Source organism: Excalfactoria chinensis, chromosome 6 (genome assembly GCF_039878825.1).
Source record: "Excalfactoria chinensis isolate bCotChi1 chromosome 6, bCotChi1.hap2, whole genome shotgun sequence".
In the NCBI taxonomy this organism is placed as follows: Eukaryota; Metazoa; Chordata; class Aves; order Galliformes; family Phasianidae; genus Excalfactoria; species Excalfactoria chinensis.
Window position 1 is genome coordinate 27,312,501 of NC_092830.1, and position 21,699 is coordinate 27,334,199.

Consider the following 21,699-nt stretch of genomic DNA (forward strand, 5'->3'; position numbering starts at 1 on the left):
TAAAAAGTGCTTAATCTTCTAAATTAAAACAATAAACAAAAACAGAACAAAAACCCACAGAGGAGTGCAGAAGAACTGCAATGAAATTCCACCTGCAAAGTGCAGCAACCTTTACTGCAGACATCCAGGTTTGAACCCATTGGCTCCCACCTACAGTTTCATTACGTTATTTGCTTATCATCAGAGAAACTGAATTAACACATTCGTTTGTGGTTGAGACTCAGACAAGAAAAATAAAGTTATCAAATTAATACCATTAACTTTCAGCACAATCAGGAATAGAATAAATGCAGCTTCATTGATACTGCCAGGGAGTCAAAGCTATTTCCGAGTTCATGTAAGAGAATGGATTAAAGCACACCAAATCCTCCCATTCTACAGAAGTCAAGGAGCCTGAAAAATCTCTCCATGTCAGTAAACCCAGCTGATGCTGAGGTGCTTTTAGCATTGGAGGATTTGGCTTGCACAGCAGGGAAAGGCAGAGCATTAATAAGAGCATCATTTGTTCGGTCACTTCTGCATTGTGAGCAGCAGCTCTGAAGCACTTCTCAAAGTTTTGTTGCAGAGTAATGCTAATTGACTTCTGGCCTATGTAAAATATAAGCCTGGAAGCAGCAAGGATATATTTGCCTTTACAGAAGCAAGAAGTTATGTGAAAAGATGAAGACAAAGGGCTGTGATCCACAACCCTTAAGGTAAAAGAAATCTCTCTCCACTGGCTTGGATTGGAGCTGTATAGTAGCTCGCACGGTAGATCCGTCCTGACATTTTTTTCAGGGAGCAAAGTTTGTACTGTGGTGGGAAGGTAGAAGAAAAGTTGTGAAGAGTTCGCACCCAGAGACAAGAGCTTCTACCAACAGGGTAGAAGAGCATTTGCAGTGAGCAGAGCAGCAGGTGCTGAGTCTTGAGGCACTGATTGGCCTTAATGGCCCTCATTAACTCCACCTGGGCCCGGGGCCGCTATTTAACATTCACAGCACCAGCACCCTCAGATTGCATCCAGCAACAGGACAGAGGAGCAGCTTTTAGGGTTAGCTCTACAGTGCTTTAGAAGAGCGAGCTGCTGCGGGATGAAGAAGAAGGACTCGAAGTGGAGGTGAGTGACGGGAAAAAGTTTCTTTGCTGGAGGTGAGGGGCTGCGTGGCTGTATGCCCCTTAGCATTGCCTGTAGGTGGGCTGCTGGTGCCCAGGCTTCTGCTTTGTGTGCTCGTGCTCATAACTATAAGCTGCAAGGAAAAGCAGAGAATATAGTCATTGATTGCCCTGCGCCCTTTATGATGGTATCAGAAGGTAAAGTTAACAGGAGGGTCAAAAAGAGGAGTCAGGAAGCAAAAAACAACATCTGCTATTTTTGGGGTATTAACGATGCTGTCTGAAATCTGGCCCATCCCAACCGTCTTTACTCAGATTAGAATCTCAGAATCATCTGTATTTGTAGTTAGGCACTTCAGCAGTTGAGTATTATCTCCCTGGCGGGTGGTTTCACTGCTGTGCTATCCCCTCCAGCAGAGTCCGTTTTTAGTTTGTTTCTAAAAGCAGTAGTCTGATTCTGATGCTCTTCCTTTTCTCGGGTACGCTTTAAGCAGCCCCGTGCGGCTCAGCGTGGCTGCTCGCACCGCTTAGCGTGTTAAACTCCCCTGTGGGAGGCGGTGGGTCACCGTCTGTAGAGATGTTCAAAAGCCGGGTGGATGTGGCACCGAGGGGCGTGCTTAGCAGCCACGATGGGGGTCGGTTGGTGGTCGGACTGGATGATCTTAGAGCTCCTTTCCAGCCTTAATGATTCCACGTGACGGCCCCCTAGGCTTGTAAGAGTGGGTACGAAGGAGCAGGGCAGGGTTTGTGGGATGTGCTAAGGCTCTTAGTTCTGCAAGCTGGATCTTGGCAGAGCTGAGCTCCCCTCCCTGCTGCTGGGAGCCTCTCTTTCTTCTGCCGGGCACTAATCCGCCCAGGTGTGAAGTGGATGTTAACAACGGAGCTTTCAGCCAGTTTTGGCTATTTAAGCTTCCCAGTTCTTCACAGCAAGAACCATTTTTCAGAGCTTTTTCTTGGCAGAAAACTAAGTAGCGGTAATTTAAAGCCATTTTAATCTGAAATGAGAATCTCTACATGGGGTTTGAATGCACTTCAAGTTAAGTACGTGTTTGCAACTTTTGTTGCTCCCTTTTAATTTCAACCGAGCTTGCCTGTAGGAAACGGTTTGTTTGTGTAGAGGTAGAGCACAGGTAGCTCAGCCTCACTGTGGGGTGATAAAAACAAAAATATTGATATGTTTGGTATTGATGCTGAAATGTGGGCAATTAACCTACATTTGGTTTCTCCTTGGAAATATATATAAAGGAACTGACCAATATCTGCTCTTATCTTACCTCCCCAGGAGCACCCTGAGACATTATTGTGAGTACAGAATGCTTCTGGGAGTGGGGGAAAGGCAGATTTTCATTTAAAAAGTGAAATATTAGTAAAATAACTAATGCATTTCTTATAGCCTCTCCCCTGCCTATTTAGATACTGAATGGCCGCTCTCAGGTTTCCCTGAAGCCTTCTCTTCTTCAGGGTGAACAGCCCCAGGTCTCTCAGGTCTATGTCCCACCTGTACTGAGGGCTCCACATCTGAGTGCAGTACTCCAGGTGAGGTCTCATAGCTCAGAGCAGAGGGGCAGGATCACCTCCCTTGCCCTGCTGGCCACACTGCTTTTGGTGCAGCCCAGGATACAGTTGGCTGTGAGGGCTCATTGCTGGCTTGTGTCCAGCTGCCATCATCCACCAGCACACCCAGGTCTTTTTTGGCAGGGCTGTGCTCTATCCTTTCATCCTCCAGCTTGCACTGATAGCGGGAGTTGACACAACCCAGGTGCAAGGCATTGCACTTGGCTTTGTTTAACCTCATGAGGTTCTCCTGTGCCCACTGCTCAGCCTGTCTGCATCTCCATGGATGGCAGTCCCACCCCTCGGGACAGCCAGTTCTGCCCTGCACACCTGTGCCTCCCCACAGTCCTCATAGTGTGAGCAGTGCTGTGGCTGAATGGTGAGTGCTGAGGCTGGCCGGGTAATGAAAGTTCTCATTTCCAAGTTTCTGTTTGAGCTGTCTCACCCTCTGCAATTTCTGTGTTGTCGTTCAGAGGTGTTCCCTTCTGGCAGGTTAAGAAAACTCATCACTGGAGTTTTATCTGAGCACATAACAAATCTTTTCTAGAAGTTACCAGGTCCTTCACTGATTCAGATGCTATAGGAGAAAAAGATGAGGATGACACGTAATGCCTCAGAGGAGCCTTCCTTAATAGCCCTGCTCTGCTTTATTTGCTTAGTTGTGAGCTGTTCATTAAATCCCAGTGCTTGCTTCAGTCCTACATTTGGAGCAGTTTGAGCAGCAAGCTTTTCTTGCAGAAGATATCTTTCAAATTCCTTAAAGCAATCTCTATTTTGGTTTGCTTCAGGAGTGGATCTTGTTGCAGCATTTCAATTGGTATGCAGCACAGTGCAAGTGTTAGAGCCGCCCGTATTAACAGCGAGAAGTGGGCAATTAAGTGAACTTCAGTTATACGAGTCAACAGATCTCTGCTTGAGTACATTAGCTGAGGATTTAGCGTATATCCATTTGCATCTAATCAGGTGCAATTCGTTCTTTACTTTTAATGTGATGTGTGCTTACTGGATCTGAGCCTGGTTTTTATTTTTAACTGTCTTGATATGGAATACTGATAGTATGCAAACCATTCCCAAGGCCAATTGCTGTCCTGTGGTCAGTAATATGAGTCCACACAATGTGGGTGTGACTGGGTCATGCCTTCAGAAATGAGATGCTTCTGTATTATGGCAGTCTGGAGGCTCTTGTGGGTGTCTGGCTGTGTGGATCCTGTTGTGGTTCCTGCAGTGATCAAGTGCTAAAGGAGGCTCTGACAGCTGTTTTATTGGTACTGAGACAGTGCTGCAACAACACAAACATTGCCCTTCATCTCCACGGCTCCCACTCTGCTACTGTACTCTCATGGTACAGACTGGTGGAATAAAGTGTCAGACTGCACTTGGAAATGGTGTTGTGACTTGTAACCCCAGGGAGATCTCAGGCTTCATACTTCCAGTACAACTTTGGTTCCCATAAAGCTCCATGTGCTCAGCTCCCACCCAGGCTCTCCCTATGGTGCTGGCCAGCAGCAGCACTGATGCAGAGATGCTTGTGCCTGGGGCCAGGTGCTCTGTGCCTGCTGAATGGGAGCAGATGCTGCAGTTGCAGAGCTGTCAGTCATGCACCCTTCACAAGCACTAAAATTCAAATAGGGTGCTATCAAGGGAAATTACATGCCAGCATCACTTGTCTGATCAAGTGCTTCACCTTGTGCTCTCAGGGGATGTGTCTTTATAATTCAGGCAGAGGGAATTTTTTTCCCCTATCTACTTTAGTGCAAGCTGGCAGCAAACTACCTAAGCCTCCTGCTGCCTGGCACATCTCTTCACCTCTTTCATTTGCTGGCAGCTTGCAGATTTCTGCTGGGCCTTGACCAAGTTCTGCAGCTCAGATCTTGCTTTCTTTGCCCTCTATTATTTAATGCACTGGCAGATCTGGTTTATCTATCTCCATTCCATATTCTGTAGGGGGATGCCCTTCTCCTCAGGCTTGCTGAGCACCTGGTATAATTTGATTAAAGGTGCCAGGAACTGGAGGGCAGAGTGGATGAGGGGCTAGAATGGGGTCTCTGATGTGAACAAGGGGCCCCTGAGCACATTTGAGTTAGAGAAAGGCAATGATGCACCATAATGGTGGGCTTCTGGGTCATGGCTGAAATCTTCCCTCTTGAGCTGGGCTCATTCTGGGGCTGAAGAAGGGAGGTGGTTGCGAGGTGTTATGTTGAGGGCCTGCTCCTTACTGGTTGTGCAGAGGATGGCTGCTGTGTAGGACCACAACATCCCACTACCACCCTGTTGTTCATTCTGTTGCTGCTGAGTGTATGAGCAGCCCAAAGGGTGATCTTTTCACACACAGTTTGGAGATCTCTCTAATGCCCAGTTGAGCTTTATTTGACCTTTGGGATGCCTGGGGAAATCTGTGCATCCTATGGTCCTCTGATTCAGTGGGTTTTGCTGGGTGTGTGTGGTTCCAGACATTGAGGCTGGTGAAGTTCTGTCATCACCCAGATGTAGGCAATGACCATGTGTAAGGACCCTGCTCAGGAGAGGAGCCTCCACCCAGCTGGTGGCAGCAGCCAGGGCCACGATGGGGTTTCTCACATGTGTGTTCAAGGCAGGGTCTCTGTGCAGGATCCAAGCACCTCCCAACCTTTGTCCACCACGTGGTCCAGCAACACTGGACAAAGGCTTCCCAACCCTGTGGGGCAGAGCTGGAAGGTGCTTCACTGTCAGAACCTGCACTGGGTCCCACACTGAGCATCCTGCCCTCGGGCCTTTTTCCTCTTTTGCTCACAAATCAAACCTGGGTTGGTAACATAGAGCCTCAGGCCATCCCTGGTTGGACTTGGTGCTACAAGCATAGCTGTAAACTTACCCAGAGGTTTTTCACATCACTGCTTTCTCTGTGGAGCCAATGCAGCACAGGCCATGTCTAGGTAAGGCACTTCATCCCTTTTTGGAATCTTTTCAGCTAATCCCCTCATTAAAGGCTCACAGGCAGCTGCAGCTCAAATCACTCTGCATTTTTCTAGTGATTGCTTTGCCTGGTAGCATGGTGAGTATTTGCATCAAATGGGCACATGATAGATGGTTGGATTCATGCTGTGCGTTGTGATCCAGGGTTACAAATGTATTTAAGTAACTTGTTCAGATTCAACATCAGCAGTCTGCTGCTCCCTCATCAGCACTGTGGGCAGGGAGGAAAAAATAGTGGTTGTAACCGTGGTGTTGGAGTGTCACTGGCAAATAATAGGAGCACAAAGACCATTTCCAGAGGCAGATGGATACAACTACTCTGTAATTTCCTTTGGGAATTTTAGAGTGGGGACAGACTGAACACCCCATTCAGGAGCATAGCAGCATGGAAGGTGTGAAGGGCTGAGGGGGTGTGAGTGAATATCGGGCTGTGTGAGTTTGATAGCCTTGTAACAAAATAGTAGGGGAAGGGAGGCTCAAACAAAGGGAAGAAAGCCAGATGTCAAAGATGTGATGATCTCAGAAGCAGGAGCTTTTCCCAGACTGCAGCTGAGTTCAGCAGTGGTGTGAGCAGCAGCTGGCTGGCTCTCAGGGCTGTAACTGCAGCTCAAGGCTGGGTGTAAATCACTGCGGTGGATTTATGACTCTCCTGTGCGGTCTCCCACTACCAAGTGGGAGAGGTCTGTGGGTGGCTTTGCAAGGGAGGCTTCTTATGGCCCTATGCATTTGTGGGTGGGAGGAGTGTGCGCAGCCTGGCTCTGGAGAGGGAACAATCCCCAGATCTGAGTGGTGTCAATCAGGGAAATTAAAATAACAAATGAGGAGGACAGGTGCAGTCAGTCTTCCTGAAACAGAGTGAGAGAGCAAATATGTTTCTTGTTTGATATGTGGCTGCTTTCAACAGCGCGATGACATTTTTAGTTTGCTTGGTGAGCAGGGGACAGACATGGATGAATGAAGAGCACAAAGAATTTGAAATGCAAAGCCAGGTGCTCCTGGGAGACCCGGGAGGAAGATTTGCATAATCTCAACATCTTCCTTCAGCCCTAATCTCTGAGTTCTGCCTTGTGGAGACTTCATGATTATAGATGTGATAGCAACTTGATCCTCTTCTTGCACTGCAGCTGCTCTTTGTGTTCCCATAGTTCTGTGCTGTTCTAGAGCAGGAGAAATAGGCAGTCATCTATTTGCTCTATCTGCAGGATCTTCCAAACTGGCCAATATGTACCACTGGTCTTTATTACTGGTATGCAAATACTGTGATCCCATCCTAGAGAGTCTTCTGTCCATCCTTCAGTCAGGAGTGGCCCTACATACAAGCAGATGTTATGGGATGAGTATTAATGGGGAGGCTGATCCTTCGAATGCTGTGCAGGGTGGAAAAGCTGCTCTGACTCGCAGAGCTGTGGCTATGTTCCCTTGCATATCTAATTTTGTTACATTTTTTGCAATCATTCCCACTAGAGCTACATATTTTGTTTAATGTCTAATTTGTTTTTTTAAAGACAAACTTGTTACTGTTTTGGAACTATAGGTTTTATTTTTATTATTAAAGCAGTGGCCATAAGCAGTTTTAAAGCACTATTTTACAGTATAAAACAGTCCTCCCTTGTGAGCAGATGTTGATGCTACTGCCTGACTTATGTTGGAGAACTGCAGCAAATGTGAAACGTTTATAAGCCCATAAAGGTGGTGATGGATGTGTGGGCAGAGCACATACAGGATAGGATGGTCATGCTCTGCAGCCTGTTTGAGGTTTTTGCAGTGGTTTGGAGGGCTCTGGTCTTCCAGCCTCGGGTTGAATGCTCATCCCAGGGTCATCCTGGCACTATGTATGAAGTAGATGGGTGAACTGCTTGAATGCTGTCTCTGTAGCAGGTGGAGTGGGTTTATCTCAGGGAGTGGTGTTTTTAGGTGAAGAGACAGAACTGCAAAAGCATGGAGGAGCAATGATGGATATCTGGGATCTATGCAACAGCAGCCACAAAACACGTGCAGAAGGACCCTAGGTCCTCTGCCTCTCCTCCCAGGTGGCACAGTGGGCTCAGGGATGCTGTGTGCTCATGAAGCATCCTGTTATCTCCCAGCTCTGTGTAGGATGTGACCTTTTTGCCTTAAGTTCTCACGTGTGTTTAAGCACTAGGAGCTCAGTGTGTTCCTTTCCTAATCCATTAGTGGAATTTACATTATCTGGACCCAGAGCAATGAGGAGAGCCCAGCAGAGTGGGAATGATTCCTGAAATCCAGCTCAAAGTGCATTCCTGCCCCAGTGGTTTTGTGTCCTTTTTCAGGACAGAAGTTCTGGTGCTGCTGTGGCAGTGCCTTCCTGCTGGTCTCTCCTCCCCTGCTCAGCTGAAGGTCTCTTCTCAGATCATGCCTGGGGGATGTGCTTGCTGCCAGGTATGTCACTGCCCCTAGTGGATGCTTTGGTACTTGGAACTGCTGTACCGTCATTATGTCTGATGCACGGGGAGATAAACCTGGCCTGCAGCAGTTACCATTTGTGCTAATAATAAACATTGACCAGCTTTCAGTCAATAATGCATCTTCCTTGCTTTCATGCAATGCATCAGGGGAGGGTGGCTGTCAGCAGCTTCCCCTGTCCCTTTGTGGGAGGGAAGGGCAGAATTATTGCTCCTTTTTGAAGCAGAAGTCACATCCTTGCTTTCGGGCTGTGTCTGCAGTGTTTAACAGAATACAGGGCTGGGCCTCCTTGTGCTGGGCTCACGTTCCATGAGCTGTACCTCCTTTGTGCACTGCCTGCTGCTAACAGGTTTATATTTGAGCTGTGCAAGGCATGGTGCAGGGGGACTGCAGGCAGAGCTGCTGGCGTCTGTGCTTTACAACTGACCTACACCAATGGGAATTCTAGTGAAGGAGGATGCTGGGAATGAGGGTTTGAGGGGTGGCTGGTGTGCCTCAGGTCTGCTGAGGCCAAAAGTGGGGAGCAGTCCATAGGCAGGTTTTCCTCTGCTAAGTGGCACTGAGGTGTTAGCACAGCCCTGTCCAGCTCAGCTTAAGGCTCTCACTTAAACCTTAGCAAATCAGTACCACTGCAGTAGTGGTGGATGGGTAAGACAGGACTAATTGTAGGGAGTCTGAGCACTGTAAGCACGACGAGAAAGGAATGGCTGAGGCAAGCAATGTGCTGGGAAAGAAAAATAGCTGCTCTGCTCTGATCAGAGGCTGCTTTTCCTCCCGTACAGCTCAGGAGCTGCTCCCTGTTGCTGCACAGCAAATGTGTTCCAAGCTGACTTGCACTGTGTTCAGCCCAAACTTTATTCTTTTATGTGCCTTGTAAGGAAGGTGTTGACAGATGAGGTCTGTGATGCTGAGGCAGGTGATTTCATGACTTCTGCAAGGCCTTGTTTTCTTGATCTGGTTTCTTACTCCAAAAATGAGACTGGAAGAGGCTACTCAGCTGTTTGAACCACTGTTTTGATCTCTGGTGACAAACTTTCTGCTGATGCTTGTTGTTTCTCTAACAGGAGAGCAGAGGGAAGGCGGTGCCTTGTCTGTTTCCCTTTGCAACTGTGCAGGCCTCTGAAAAAGGCAGAATGCCTCCCTGTAATTGTTGGAGATTTGTTTATCCCTTGTCTTCACAAGGGACTTGTAAGCTTCTGGACAGTCCCCCCAGGTGCCTGTCTGCTTGCAGAGATCAGGGAACTGAAACAAGCCAGCAAAAGCTTCTGCAGTGGTAAATATTCCTTCTGAGCAGCCCAATGGCAGTGATGCTACAGAGAGCACTGTCTGCCAATGTGGACTAACATGGCTGCTTTCCTCCCCAGCCCACCTGATGTTTGCCATTGATGATTTTGCAGCCTTCCTCTCCCCTCTTACAATTAAAGCTATTTGTCCCTCAAAGGAGTTGCTGTGAAGAATGCAATCTAGGAGGCAAACCTCCCTGCCACTTCCTCACTTAGAAGGACAGGCAGATTTCTACAAATGAAGAAGATTCAGTAGAGACATTTAATGCTGTGACAGCTGTCTGGGAGTGTTCTGTCTAAATGCTCTTTAGTGGAATATGCCCAATTTTAAAACAAACTCTGCAAACGTGTGCTTCTTTCAACAATATTTCCGATGGGAAAGTACTTTTCAGGCCAAACTAAATGATTTTGCAAAGATAGGCAGGAGGCTGCTGCAAGGAGAATGCCACCAGAAAGCCTGCTCTTTGATTCGAGGTCACGAGCAGATTTTGGTGCATTTCAGCTCTAAACCCAGTTCATTTCTGCTCCAGGCAGTCTGGAGCCGGGTGGCACGCACTAATTTTGAGAGATTGATCCTTGCTGGTGAACAATTACACCCCTATCTCAACAGGGGTCTGAGCAGAGCTAATCCAAATGGCCTGACATTTTGCTATTCAGGAAGTAATGTTTTTTGAATTGTTAATGTTATAGAGCATTTACCCAGCACAATGAAAGTTAAAACGTTCTCTCCAGGTTTCATTATTTCTCAGGTTTACTCAGTAAAGGCATAAATGAAATACATGGGCATCATGGTTGTTTACAATTAGCAGAAAATAGCCCTTTTATTGTAGCTGAGCGCTCCTGTTTGTGCTGCCTATTGAGCTTTGGAGAGACAGTCTTTTTGTCAGAGGATGCTCCTGAGGTTCTCCTGTTGGAGAGCTCAGTTGGAACGCACCTCAGTCATCTGCTCTTTGGGAGCATGCTGTCATTGGGACTGCATGTTTGTTATATCAAATGGAAGCTGTAGGGGAAGTAGTGAGAAGATCTTGCATGCACTGAGATTTATTTTCCTGGTAACATACAATAGGAATAGGAGGTTTTCGGACAGGGTCTAACTGATCTGTCTGGTGCCTCTCCCTTAACTTTAAGGGTGGATTTGGTGCGTAGAAGCTGATCTTCATGTAGGTAGTGCAGTTTACCTGTTTGAGCAGCACTGTCTGAAGGTCTGTGCTGATAGGGGAAGACTTTAGCCAACTGGCATTGTGGCTGCTGGGAGCAAAGAACTTAATACAAACAGACTGCTGATATTTGGGGGGCATCTGACTGGCTGCTTGCCTGGAGGTAGGCCCTTTTTCCTTCCCATCATCTAGCCAGGAAATTGTTTCTTGGGTCAAATGGTTCAGAGTTGAACTCATGTTGCTTGTGACCATGCTGGAGGCCGTGGTGACTGTAAGGGTGTCCTTAGAGTTGGCCTTGGGTCCTCTGGTGGCAAGTGCTGGAAAAACTTCACAGGTGTTGAAGGGATTGCTGCTATTGTAGTGAGCCATATGGTGCCTTTTTCAGTGTTACTGCACCTCAGTGTGGGCTGAGCTGGGACCCAGCATCATCACATGTGATTAAATGCTTGTTGATAAGTCCTTGGCTGGCATAAAACAGTGCACTGCTGGCTGCAAGGGAGTCGTGCTTCGTGCTTACTTGTACTGAGAGATCTGGCTGTGAGCATCCAAATTCATCTGAGAGCAGCTTGTTAGTAGCACCTAGATACCACAGTAATTGGTGAGCTATAAATACCAAAGGCAGACATAATATTAAACAGGCTGTGTCATCAATTAGCTAATGACAGAAGCATAGAAACGCTGGATAAAAATAACCAGTAATAGCACAATCCTTTCTTCTTACCCCCTCCTACTCTCCCTCATCCAGAAATGAGCAGCTCTGGGACACCTCATTTTTTACTGTTAATAATTTAGGCACTGTAACATTCTATGATGAGCAGTGTCTGATCTGCAAAACATTCACTTTTCCTGATTGCTTTATGCTTCCAATTCATTGCAAGAAGCAAAGCTGTTTAAAAACAAGAGGATTTGATGCAGAGGATCCTCTCAGGTAAGAAGGTGGAAAATGTGATGCAGCTTCTGTCTGGGTTTACTGAAGTCTCTTGGTGTCATGTGGTGAGTTCCCTATGCCTAGAGGCACCCAATGTCAGGCTGGATGGGACTCTGAGCACCGGATGGAGCTGTCAGTGTCCCTGTTCAGAGTAGGAGAGTGGAACAAGGTGGCCTTTAACAGTCCCTTCCTACTCAAACAATTGTATGATGATTTGATGAGCATGAAGATGCTGAGGAACTTAGCTTTGCCCCGGTTCCGTGGGCTTGGATCTGCAGCTGTGGATCAGAACCCACCTCAGCTCTAGTAAAAGCAGCAGATTTCTTTCAAAACTGTCTACCGGGTTGAAAAGGTCATAGACTCAATGAAAAGGAGTACAGACAGATGGGCCAGACTGACCCACAGACAGAGTGATTATGCAAAACCTGTTTGTGAAGACATTCAGTCTGAGGAAAATCTGCAAAGAGGGCTGTTTTTAACAAAGTCAAAGCCAGTTTCATTCTATTTAAATGACAAATGTTGCAATTCAAACATTTTGAGTTCTCAGATCTTTTAGGTTCATTTCCCTGTTTTCTCCACCTGGTTTCCTCTCCTCCAGCAGCAGAATGTAGGACCAAGTTTAGAAAAGAGGCAATGAAAACTAAATGAAATCCTGCAGTGCTTCAATTTCTGGAAATGGAATCAAAAAGGACTTATTCCTTGTTTGTTTCTTTGGGATCTTCCGTTCATTTTTTAGGAAAAATGCACATAATTGCGTCTGAGAAGCAATAGTGGGGTCCCATTGTGGAAATCTTGTGTTCACCAAGGTTGGGAAAGCCTTTCCTTAAAGGCTCAGGTGAGCTCGGACTGTGGGAAAGGCCCATGCTTATAGCAGCTCAAACCAAGACAGGCAGAACTCAGTTGGACAAATTGAGAAAAGAGCTTTGATGAGCATAGAAAGAGGGGATGGATCTGTCTTAGTAGGGCTAAGGGGTCCATTATGGGGGCTAATGTGGGGGCTGCAGTCAGTCTGCAGGCAAGGAGAGAGTGACTGCTCCTCCTTCCCACTTTTGCCTTCAGTGAAGCCCAAGCAGTTGCAAGCAGGGGTGATTTCACTTGTCACTGTGTTGTGCAGGAGGCTTGGTAGTAATTAGCTCACTGCTAATTAGGAGTATCTTTAGTTGTTTCTCTGGAGGAAAACACTGATCCTTTTATAACAAGTCACTGCTTGCAAAGCAATTACCAGAAATATGCTTTTACCCCCTTTTCCTGGATAAAGAATGAATTTTTCAATTTTTAAATCAAAATATGTCAAGACACCTGTCAAAAATGATTGCTTTTTGTAACTTAAGTGGTGTGAACGTACCCTGGAAAACATCTGCAATAAGTCTTGCTTTGGTTCAGCTTAAAGAAGGAAAGCAAAGTGTAAAAGGGATGTGCTGTTATACAAAAAGGGACAAACTCCTTAAACCTGAAGGCTTCTGTGCATGTGTGGATGTGGTAAATACCACCATATCCATTAGTTTCTTGATTTTTTTTTTTTTTTTTTATTATATTTTTACTCCTGATTTCCATGTCTGGCTGCATGAACAAGTGATGCAAGCAGCTCTGCTTCCTCCCTTGCTTGGTTGTAAAGAATGGGTTTAATACAGAAGCTGCTCAAATCTGACACCCATGACCTTTGGATGCCCACTATATTCCCTGCTGTGAGCAATGGGCTGTTAAAACTGTGCTTATGTTATGTGGAGCCAGTGATGGAAAATGGGACTGGTGTCACTACTGTTCTGTGCAGCAGATGCTGCCCTGTTTGCTTTCAGTCTTCTGTCTCTGCTTCTTGGGTTCCATGTCTCTGATACAGCCCCACTCCACAGGCTCTGGGCCACAGAGGATGAGGTGTATGGAGTGGGGGGATGCTTTGTGCTTCAGGCTCTGCACTGCAAACTCAAAGGGAGAATGCTGAAGGCCTTTTGTTTCCTGGTCTGTTCTAATAGTGATGATGGCAAGCTTGGCTAAGTATGCTACAAAGTGTGTTTAAAGAGGGATGAACTGTTAGCTATATTAATTTAAAAATATACTTTTTACAATTTTTTTCATGACTTTTTAAATCCTCTTTTTGCCTGAACTTTTTTCCTAGAAACTGTATGATGTTCTATTTAGTGCTCAAACACAAAATGTTTTTTTGTTTTTTGTTTTTTTTTATCATCGGTGGTATGTTTTAAAATGTTAGACAGATAAATTCCTCTTATTTCCCCTTTTCTACCTACCTCAGGGCTTAAACTGCTCTTAAACAATGACAACATCAACAGAAATGGTTTTGTTATTCAGATGAGACTTTTGCATCTCTGAAAACTGTTTTTAACAATAACAACTGCCTAAAGCTTTATGATTTCTTCTCAAAGGCAATAATTCTGGCCAAAACCAAACAAAGCGGAAAGTCTCTTTAGTTAGAACCCATTTTGCAATAATTGTTTACATGCAAACACCAGAGGGAATATGCTGCTGCATGGTGTAGCTGGTTAGTTCTGGTCATGCAGGAGTATCACATTGGTGCATTGACACAGGAAACTGTCTTGAGGGCTGAAAGCTTCCTGCTGTGCTCTTTTATGTTGCTGGCATGCACAGAAATACCAGTATTTTGGTTGTATGTGTGTATATAACAAACTAGAAATCCTCCAATGAATTAGAAACACAAATTGCCAGTGCAGTCTAGTGAGATGGCATTAACCTCATATGGCAGATTGTTAAATGAGATGTGGAGAGTTCAAATGGTTTGCTGGGTGTGGATCTGCTCTTGCAGCAGGCTTGGGGCCAGGACTACAGTGAAAATGCCCTGAATCACTACTGCTAAGCTTTTGCAGATGGACCCAGTTTGGTGGCCAGGTGGTGCTGTGGCAGCTGAAAGAGGGACAGAGGGGCACTGCAAAGTTGGCATTCCCAAAGGGAAAACTCCATCGATGTCTAGACCGGGGAGGAAGGCATGACAGAGCATGGTTGTTAGCCCTGCCTTAGCTAGGTCCCTGCCCTTGTCCTTAGCTATCACCAGCAGCTTGGGTATGCTGACATCAGATTGCATACAGTGTCCTCAGGTGACAGCTGGCCGACAGGATTTGGGAATATGAGTTGGTGGTGAGGGTCTAAAGAGGGTCGTGCTTGTGAGGTGGTCTGGTGCTGGGAGCAGAAAGCAGATGTGAGGGAGACTATGTGCCTGGGTCTGGATTTTGTTGCAGCCCATGTTCCAGCTAGCTTGAAGAGTTCTTCTCTCTATAGTGCCCTATGGATACAGAAATGTTTTCCTTTAAATATACTGCTCTAGGTGGCTAATGCCACCCACCCTATGTACCCTTCAGAGCCATGTGGCTGCCCCTGATCCTGCTGGTATAGGGGCTCAGTTGAGACCTTCTTCTTGGAAATTCCAGCAGGCTGAGCAAACACGGACACAAAATGTTTGATAACCCTCAGGCTGATTTATTTTATTTTTTTTTCTTCCACAAACTGGACTAAAGAGAACTGTGGGCTGCTGTGCTGGCAGGTGGCTGCACAGCCTTGGGGTGGGAACCTCTTTAATCAGCATGTCTGCCTGCAGAGAGCACCTGTGCCCTGCCCTCTTGTTTCCTCCAACCACTGCAATTGATTTCTTGCAGCTGGAGATGCTTTTGAACTCAAGTCTCTAACAAGCAAAGGCAGGTCATTGCAGCAGGTAGGTCTGCAGGTTGACCGCAGTACCCTTAGGGCTGGTATATGAACAGTTGCTCAGGCTTTGTCATAAAAGAAAAGGTATTATGGTTTGCTTTCAAGGGCTGGGACAGGGAGAGTCCATCCCTGATCAAAATTACAGAGCTAAGTTGTATAGTTCGCTGTATTTCATTCAGCCCTTTTCCTGTTTTCTGCAGAGGGCTCTCTTGCACTGTGGACCAGTGACTTCAGCTGGACCACTGACTTCTGGGTGGCAGCTGCAAGGGACTTGCAGAGCTGTCAGACATGGGGACAGGAAAACACAGCCAACAAAAGGCCACTAGTTTACCACCAGTGTAGCAGCTTCTCTCTTCAGGGAAAGGCCTGGTTAATGAGAGAGCAGTGCTTTTTGATGCCAGCCCAGAAGGCAAATGCTTATTCAGTTATCTTTCATGCATTAGTTGTTAAATTTATATGGATATGGGTTGGAGTGTGAGGAGGGTGACTGTTGGGGAAGACTTTCCTGCATGCTGCACCTGCTCTTGAGTGCATGTGGCTGAATTTAAAAAATGGGAACTAAGAAATAGAGCTGAACCCACCCAGCATGCATACTACCCCATAGCATAAGCCCCTCTGCACAGCACTTAGAAGCTTCTCTGTTGGCTATTAGCACAGTCCTGAGCCTTGTTGTAGTTCTTTGAGTTATTTTGTGTAAGATGCCTTGATCTGTGGCAAAAAGCACTATCTCAGAGCTAGATGCTAGCATGATTCAGTTGCTTTTACCTTCTCTAATCTTCTAGTCATTAAGAGGAAGAATTGAAGTGTGACTGCAGGAATTAGCCACTACGTGTCCCAGGTTGCAAAATCTGGGTTGCTGAGCCCTGTAGGTCTCTCCAAGGGGAACTTCAAGGCTCTTGGAGGTTTTCCTATTACTCCTTCATTTGCTGTGCTATCCGAACGGTGGGGATGAGCCTTGTTTTGCATTTTTGATCATTGTTTTTCCATGCGAGTTTGAAGGGGGAGCTGATAAAATACTTCAAAAACTTGCAGTCAGGGGTCTGACAGGAGACAGCCTTGGCACGAGAAAAGCAGAACTGTCTCTGAGGCACAAGAGATCACAGATGTGCCATCCTTGGCCATTGCTCCTGGCAGTGAAATGGACTTTGCAGTCCAGCAGGGAGAAACGAGTATTTTCCCTCTGCCTCAGCTGATGCTTCTATGACATTGTCACAGGAGCTGTCCTTGTGTTTTCTTAGAGGGATTGGCTGGTCTCTCTCACTGTCAGGGAAATGGAATGGCCCAAGATTACTGAAAATAAAGGTCTTGGCTGTGGCCTTGGAGCTGGATAGCCTGTGAAGTGGAAGTTCTTTTGTTTTCTACACCTTGGCATCTTTTCCAATGTTCCTTTTCTCCTTAGAGCCCCAGACACGTTGTCCCATAGTTTCTAGTGACTGTCTTGCATGCTCAAGATGGTATACAGCTCCATGTGACTCGAGGGTGTGAAGCTGTGTGTGCTGAAGTGCTTTGGTGGATCCGTGGGTACCAAATTTCAAATTCTTGTGTGCTACTTGGCAGCTCTCTAGAGTGACCACAGTGTTCAGGAGGGGGTGTTTATAGGAGAAACAAGAATGTCTATGCTTGAATAATAAAAAATGGAGCTGGAAAGGGCCTTCAGGATCATCTAAGTGTTGTGACTGTTGGTTTTGTGTAAGCAGGATCAGTTTGATTTAAAGCACCACCTCCACCTGAACTTGAAACAAGTCACATTTGCTGATAAAGAAGCTTGCTGACAGCCAGAACTTCATTGTCTGAAAGTAGGCAGAGACCCAGATTTACTTCTCTGAGAAAGGCAAACTGTATTTAAAAGGATGTTCTGGAAAATGTGGGTGATTTTCTCAATGCTGTGCAATGTCCCAGATAGTATAACTTCAAAAACCAATTACTTTCTCTTGCACTAAACAATGATTAAGCTGTTCAAACCACTTGGCAAACAAACAGCAACATCACCCAGAGAATGAGAACTTTTGGAAAGGACCTTAGCAATTGCTGAGATATTTGCTTTTGATTAGATTAGATGAGACAGATTTTCTTTCTCCTCCCTTTCCTGCAGCTCTGAGATGGGGATGCAGGAGGCTTTGAACTTGTCTTACATTCTTGTGTCTGCCTCAAACTCACCTTGCAATAAATATTTGGAAGTTTGACTTAAACTACTCCAAATGCTTTCTGGAGTCCCAGGTGAATCACTAAATTGCCTGGAAGGGAAGCCTGAAGATGAAATACTTTCTGCAGTGGAAAGTAGACTGGAAGATTACCTATTTTGGTAATTGATAAAAGCTGTATTTTTCAGACCCTTTGTAGGAGAGACACTTTGTGTTTTAAAGCCCCCAGATTATCCAGGCAAACTAATAGGTGTAGAAATCAGAAGCAAACTCTTTTAAGATTCCCCGTTTCTGTTTTCTTTCTAGCTGGTGAACTTCTCCCCAAACAAGGAAATATCTCCACAGAAACCCACAGGGTAGGCCTGGTTAATAACCTTGATTTGGAACAGAAAAGGATTTGGGGAGGAGGGGAAAGAGGAAGGCAAATTTATGCAACTCATGTAAGGCTGAGTATTCAGGGTACAGGCAGCAGGGTTTCTTCAGAGATGAAGTCTCAATTCTTCCTCACTTGGCCTGGTGGTTTTGGAGGATGCACACACCTCTTGTGCAAGAAGCTCTCCTCTTGACACAGACTAATTTGAAATAGGTTGTTCTTGTGAGTACCTCAGTTATGTTCAGTTTGGTTCAGTTACAAGCTTATGTTGAGATTTCAGGTAGTATATGGGAGTGCAGATTGTTGTTATTTCATGATCTTGCTGACTCCTAGATGTGTGGGATAGTGTGGATCTGTGAGTGAGGGTGAATACAGTGAGTCAGTCCCACCACATTCTGCATCTGGGGATGCTGGGCTGGATGTTTGGGGCTGCCAGATGCCTGTGACAACCCACCTGGTGTTTTCAGGAGACCTTTGTTCCTTCCCTGCCTGGGGATCTGCTGGAAGCTCAGCAGTCCCCCAGTGCAATTCACATCAATCTCAGCTGCAGAGGTTGGCTGTAGTAGGTTGTATCTGCTTGTGGAAGACTCAAACCCTGCAGTGCAGCTCAGTGAAGCAGTGTCTGATGCTTATGAAAGGCATCGTGTATCATGTGATGCCATAAAACCCCTGAAAGCTTATTCTTTTTGTCAGTTTTTTTCCCTCTCTGGGTTTTAAGTTTCTGCTGCTACTTAGCTTTGTGAAATAATAAATGGCAAAAAATATGTTCTTAGAAATTCATGCCTAAGGCTGGGGCTTTTTCTAAGTAGTCTTGACTCTTCAGAGGGAAGCTACTACTAAGCTAAAATTACCATAATTAACTATAGTAAACTGCCTGCCATTTGATGTCAGATACTTAAAAGCTTCTTCTGGGATCCACGTGGTTCTTGAAAACGAGGCCTCAATGGTCTAATTAAAAAAAAAGAAAAAGGAGCAGGAAGGGCTGGTGATAAATCTAAAGAAAGCACAGTAAACTGACAGGAGGGAGGATAAATTTGGCTTTGGGTCTTGGTCCAACGATATAGCTCAGAAGGTCTAGATTTCCTCTTGCCCCAGAATGGCTCTTTCTGAAGTCAACAGTCCCTTTTGCTTCGGATTTCACATAGGACCTTGGTAGAAGAGGAGTCTGGATAAGGGTGCAAAGCTTTTCAGTGTGCAAAATAGATGTGATGCCTTTTAAGATTTCCACTCCAAGGAGAGCATGCCAGGTTTCAAGCAAGTTTGCCCTGAAGCAGAGGCAGACTGGTGATCTGTGTGATAACCCCATACTATGGACTGTCCTGGCTGAAGATAATATGCAAAAACTTAGAATTTGCATGCATCTATTATTTGTCTGCTAAAATCTTGGGCCAGTTGATGAGTCTTTGAAGGCAGCACAAGTATGGTGTGATTCCACTTGTTAAAACAGTTCACCTTGACAGTCCTTTGTGCTTCTTACCATTACAGATGCCATAGCTGCATCCTGCCGAAGTTCCTCAGGGTGAACTCCAAGCACAAATAATAAAAAGCTGGTTTTTGGCCAGTAGAGTCAAACTATACAGGAACCAGAACAAAATAGGCCAGTGAGAATATAATTTCTTACATCCTTTAGGGGAGAAATCAGCTATTCATCTAATTAAGGTAATCTAGGATGAGATGCTCCATGATTAACAGAAGGTGCAGTTCAGAAATGCTGCTGCACTGATCCAATGTCTTGCTGATTCTGATAGTTTCTACATTCCCTTTGCATGTATTCATTTGTGCAGCTGTAGCCAGTTTTGGTTTTGCAAGTTAGCTCTTGACTGGACAATTCAACTCATTAAACCAATCAACTTAGCTAAAACTTTGCCTCCATGGCGGGGGAAGAAAACAGTCTTTGTCAGATTAGTGATCAGGGTGAGATGTATGTAGGGTCTGATACAAGGACAAGGGAGGGAGAGACCATGTACCTGATGATCAAGATGAGAAAGGGAGGAGGAGAGGAGAGAGGACTAGCACTGAATTTTCAGGTGGGTATTGGCAGTGACAGCTAGCAATACAGGAGAGTAAACCTGTCTGCAGTTTGTGGCCGTAGCTATCAAATTGGACAGTCTGTGCCCAGCACAGTGCATGAGCCCAGTGTGAGGGCAGCTCCTCTGCTTTCTGGGGAATGGATGCACCCTGAGTTACAAATAATTTTTGTCTGAAATTTCTCCCAGAAAGCCTCTATGAGATTGTTTACATGATTGCATTGCTGTTTTTTTTTTTAATGTAATTATTCAGCAGAAGCCTCACACAGAGCTGGTGGTGTATGCTAACAGAGGAGCTGCTGGTACAGCATTTTACCTCCCTAAGCAGCATTAGATACAGCAAAGAAAGCAGCTGTCTGTGCTACAGTTGTTACAAGCTGTTACTCCCGCCTCCTACTTACCCTTTGAGATGATAATGTTGTCTCCGAATCTCTGCAGTGTGTATATACAGTATTTATGTGCTATAAATTGTGCTTACTGTGAAGTGTGCTGCAGTGATGGAACTCCCTCCCCTTGTTCCCTGTCTATCTGGGAGATGTACTGCACAGTTTGGTGGGGAGGCCCACTGGCAGCTTACACCTGCAGCAGGAATTTCTTCTGGGAAACCAAACACAGCTCAAACTTTGGATACAAGTGAATCAATAGGTGGTGAAAGTACTTCTGGGTGTTGGTGACGGGAACCACCAGTGTTGCGATGGGACTTAAAGAATGCTCATCTTTTTGTTGGGGTTAGTCAAGCCCTGGGGCTGTTCTGAGCACTATATGAGTAACAAAGTGATCTCCTTGTAGCATCTGTCTGTCCCTGTGGTCCTGACTTGCTGCCTGATCACAAGACCCTTCCATGAGTAGTGAAGCTGGTGCTTTCCACCCTGACATCCCCTTGCAGATGCAGAAAAGCAGCGCTAATTGTGCTTTACAGTGTGGTGCTATTGTCAGAGGAAGGATGAAAAGAAGGATATGTACAGGTAGGATAGAAGGGGACTTAGCATGAGCTTTAATGTGCTCCCTGATGCTGGAGAGAGTAGATATGGAGTAAACATAGCTCTTTCCTCCCTTCCCCCCTCCCCCCCCCCCCCTTTTTTTCCTCCTTTGGAGGCTGAATTCTGTGTATTTTAGTCCTGCTTCCTAACAGTCTTAGTCTGACCAGTATATGACAGGCAGTGTCATAGGCACTGTGGGTTGTTTGTGTGTGATCTGTCTGTAACACCTAAACGAGGCATCCAGAGGTGGAAATGTGATCCCTGTAGGCTCCATGCATAGGCAATGGAGAGCTGTTCATCCTACCTGTGATCTAAAGTAGTTCCCCACCTTAGCCACTTTAGCAAGACATTTGGCTCTGGGTAGCCAGTGTATGACTGTGCTATATAGCAGTGGGATGTTCCTGCAAATGTGTTGCTTACTGCATGCCCTACTATTGTCTTGTTCATGTTCTTCCTCAGAGCAGGGATAACACAGAATAAACTGCAGGTTATTAATTTCAGCTGGCTGCAATTCTACTGAATCTCAAACTTGGGGAGCTGCTTGTGATTGGAGCCAGGTGCTGGGCTGCCTTCTCCATGTCACTCTGCCAAAGCACCTGTTTCTGAGCACCTCATGCCAAAGGTGATGCTGCCCACAATTCCTGCAGCAGTTCCCTGATGTGTGCAAACTGTGCTTGAATCTGGCCTGACATTTCCTTCTGTTCTTCTGCTAGCTTTATGCATCCTCCTACTCTCAACCCTTTTCACATTGTTGTTTGTCTCAGCAGTGGGAATGGCAAGAGTGAATGGTTTGTGAACTTTGGCTGAACTGACAGTGTCTCTTCATAATAACCCACATTTTGGCAATTAGTTTTTTTAAATCTAATTTTATTTATTTTTTAACGGGCTTTGCTCTTAGATTTACTGGGCTGAGTGCAGCCGCTTAGCTTCATTATTCTGTTGCAATACGTCTGCTGGCAAGTTTATTAAGCAATAAAGGATGAAAGGCAGCAAGTTTCTAGGTGGTTATAGTGTGTGTTGTGTAGTGTTGATAAGGCACAAGGTCGAAGGCTCACAGCTTTAATCACTGGAGGAAAAACACCCTGGAGAGACAGAATCTTATTGGTATAATGACATGGA

At 45.7% G+C, this 21,699-nt stretch overlaps 1 long non-coding RNA gene across 1 annotated transcript in view; it reads left to right on the forward strand.

Annotated features, from left to right (window-relative positions):
* The first annotated feature begins 1,011 nt into the window (after positions 1-1,011).
* Positions 1,012-21,699, forward strand: part of LOC140254504 (uncharacterized) — a 59,060-nt gene continuing 38,372 nt past the window's right edge. Inside the window, exon 1 of the long non-coding RNA XR_011904240.1 lies at positions 1,012-1,096. This is a non-coding gene — a long non-coding RNA (uncharacterized lncRNA). The remainder of the gene's footprint in view (positions 1,097-21,699) is intronic.